Source organism: Sinocyclocheilus rhinocerous, unplaced genomic scaffold (assembly GCF_001515625.1).
Source record: "Sinocyclocheilus rhinocerous isolate Xijiao unplaced genomic scaffold, SAMN03320098_v1.1 scaffold580, whole genome shotgun sequence".
Classification (NCBI taxonomy): domain Eukaryota; kingdom Metazoa; phylum Chordata; class Actinopteri; order Cypriniformes; family Cyprinidae; genus Sinocyclocheilus; species Sinocyclocheilus rhinocerous.
In genome coordinates, this window is record NW_015670982.1 from 244,912 (window position 1) to 248,372 (window position 3,461).

At 38.1% G+C, this 3,461-nt stretch overlaps 1 pseudogene; it reads right to left on the minus strand.

Annotated features, from left to right (window-relative positions):
• Positions 1-3,461, minus strand: part of LOC107734557 (SPARC-like protein 1) — a 7,971-nt pseudogene that overhangs the window by 3,010 nt on the left and 1,500 nt on the right.

The following is a 3,461-nucleotide window of genomic DNA, read 5'->3' on the forward strand; positions in this document are numbered from 1 at the left end:
ATTACAATGGTTCAAAACAGATATTAGTACTTCAATATGTTGGTTTATTAACATTACATCAGTTAATGAAATACGGTATTTTATTGTGAATTTAAGTTAAGCCTGTAAAACCTAAAACGTTGCTACCATATTTTTTTACGGTGAAGTTCTGGCAACCACAGCTGCCAGTATTTTAACGTAAATGTCACACCTTTTTTTTTTTTACAGTGTACTATTTGTCTCTTTGGGAGACATGTGATATCTAGATGTCATGAAAAACTGTCCAGTATCTCTGAAAGACATACCCTGATTCTTTGTTTAGCTGTGAGAAAGCCAGGAGACATGGATTCATGCTCATATAACTGCAGAAGCACGTTCTTCAGCCAATCCCGCATACGCAGAGGGAACTGCACCAGCTCCGACTCTGGACATTGAGGAATAACTGCCAGACAAAACACACAAAATAAACATTAGGAGAAATAAAAATAGACAAAAAAGTAGATATGTAGAAACTCTAAATATATGTAAATCTTTACATTTCTTTTGACAATTGCTAACAATTAAAATAAGCATATTCGTCTTTCTTACATTTGCAGGATCCAGTGTAATCCAGGTGAAGTCTGTGGCCTATTTTGGTCCCCTCAAGGCCACACTTGGTGGCAAAGAGCTGACAGGATGTGTCATATGTCTTATTGTCAGTTCCGCATACCTACAATGAAAATGTCCCAATGACAACAGCATATTACTTGCAAATGTTTTTATTATACTTTTTTCTTCAATCAATATCTGTTGATATTCCATTACAGATTTGATCTGTAATGGAATATGTAAATATGCGCTCTTAGAAGGTACAAAACTGTCACTGTGGCAGCACCCTGTCAAAAGGCACTAAAATGTACACTTTAGGTACTAATATGCACCTTTAAGGTAATATGTACAATTTAGGGGGTAAATGAGCATGAACCTTTTAGCTTTTGTACCTTAGGGAACCACCTCAGAAACAGCTTTGTTCCTTTTTCTCTGAGAGTGTACATTTGGAAATTAAAGCAGTTTTACTATAATCAGCTGAATGCAAAATAATTACGTATACTTACATGGTCTAAATCATTTACACTGGGAGGACATTCTGACGGCTCCTGACACACACAGACGGGCTTGTTCTCCTCGTTCATTTTGCATGTCTTCCCTCTTTTACAGCGAAAGTTCTCGCAGGGGTCTGGACAAAACAGTGAAAGAATGTGCAAATATCTTGTAAAATACTGTATCCTCAATTCAAGCGTCCACTGCTGCTTTAAAAGGCTCTCAAAGAGACATCTAATAAAGGTTATATATAACAACTCTGTAAAGATGTGCCGGCATTCCTTTGCCTCTGTTGGTTTGGATAGAGCATAAACCAGGGGCTAAGGCTCTCATTGACTTCTTAAGCCAGGGCGGTTTAACAGTCTATGTTAAAGAAAACCTCTGCTCAGCAGATTCCTAATAAGAATTCGGGGCTATGAAGACAATGTTGAAACAACACTCACCAGCTGGCAACCCCTGTCCACTGTGCCGATGGGTGGGTCGAATGTCAGGGTAAAGCTTCATAGTGGCCCTAATTTGTACGGGATTCATCCCCACCAAGCGAGTCTGTAAAGAGGCATAACCACCACATTTAAACATTTCAAACACTTTCGAGGGAATATACAAAAAATATGTGGCCTAATTGAAACACTTAGCGCACCTGCTTAAACGATCCACGATTTTTCAAATAAGCTTTTTCTTATGTGAGACTTCCAGTTCATTAACTACTAAATGTAAACTTAAATGCGATTTTTTTTCTCACTTATTTGCTTTTGCTTACACTATCGATTAGGTTTAGGGTTTTGTTTCAGACTCAGTAAGGCATTAACCTTTCAGCGCCACTAACATTTCACTTGAGAAATGTAATACAATTTCAAAGAAATGCAGACATGCTTTTATTGCTACTCAGTAAACATTTTACTTCAGTTTGAGATGCAATTTGAATAAAAAGAAGCTCAATAATTTTGTTTGCACTGTGAAACTGACTTCATGTGAATAGCCTACATATGGTGTTAATAGCATGTAGTTAAACTGTTTGGGGTGGTTGGTGAATTTCGCCTCCTTGAGCAAAATACGAATAATTCATTTAAAATTCAAGTATTAATCTACTAAAAGCAGGTATGTGTAGGCTATATACTATCATGCATAGTGAAAAGCTTACAGTCTCGTTTCACATCTATTTTATGATAATGTATGTGTGATGCATTTTGTACCCATTTTCCATTCTTCTTTCTGGGTTTAGGCTCTGTATTTTCAGTGGGCTCCTCCAGTTTTTCCTGGTCTTTCCTATGAGTATGTTCTTCAGTTGCTTCCATTGTACTGGCTTGGTCACTCTGCATCTTCTCCGGCTTCTGGTTGTTTCGCTGCTTCTTGGCTTTGCCCTTTCCATGGCTTTTACTTTCATTCTTCTGCTTTTTCTTCTCCTTTTTTGCCTTTTTGCCACTAGAAAGAATTGTAGCCTCAGATTCAGTGCTGTTCTTTTCATCCTGTTGATCACTCTTCTCTTTTTCATTGTCATTCTCAGAGACTTGAAAAGGTTCTTTAAGCTCATCTTGGGTTTGTTCTGCTGGCACGTCCTGTTCCTCTGCAATGTCCTCAGAGTCAGTGTTGGATTGCTGGGAATCATAGTCCACTGTGACTGTGGGAATCACATCTTCAGCCGTTTCCTCCATCTCTTTTCCCATAGTGTTGACGGTTGAAACTTTGGCCTCCTCCAGCTTGATGGTTACTGGCTGTGAAGCATCACGGTCAGCTGCATAGTCCAAATCAATTTGGTATTTCTGATTCAGTACTGCTGTCAGTCTCATTTGCATCCTCTACCTTGTTCTCACCTTCTCTTTTTTCAGTTCCATCTTTGTTCTTCATTGTAGATTCTCCATCTTTCTTTCCCTCCCCCTGCATCTCCTTCGTTTCTTTGTCTTTTTCTGGACTGTCATCATCATCATCTTCTTCCTCCTCCACAGGTTCATCTACCTCCTCAGGGACCTGCAGGAGCTGAGTCAGTGCCTCGTCACTCAGGAGCAATGGTGTATTCTTCTCACCTTCCTCTGAACCTTCAAGCTTCTGCCCCTGAGTCCTGAGTGCTGGACTCAAAAGGAAGAAATGTGGGCAGAACTCCATCCTTACTGTCATGATGCTTCACTGACTCTGACTTAAAAACAAACAAACAAATAAATGTAAAATAATAAAATAATAATATTACAATTATTATTATTATTATTATTATGAAGATTTTTAATTTTATTTTAAAAAGCCTACATTTAAGCAACCTATAACAGGCTGACTATTTTCAAGCCAGCAAATGATATATCCTGGATTAATTTATAAAACAAAAAATAAAATATTTTGATTGAATTAGTGTTCTTCAACAAATCAGTTGAGCGAATAATTCAATGACCGGCTCATACAGACTTCAGTTGTTT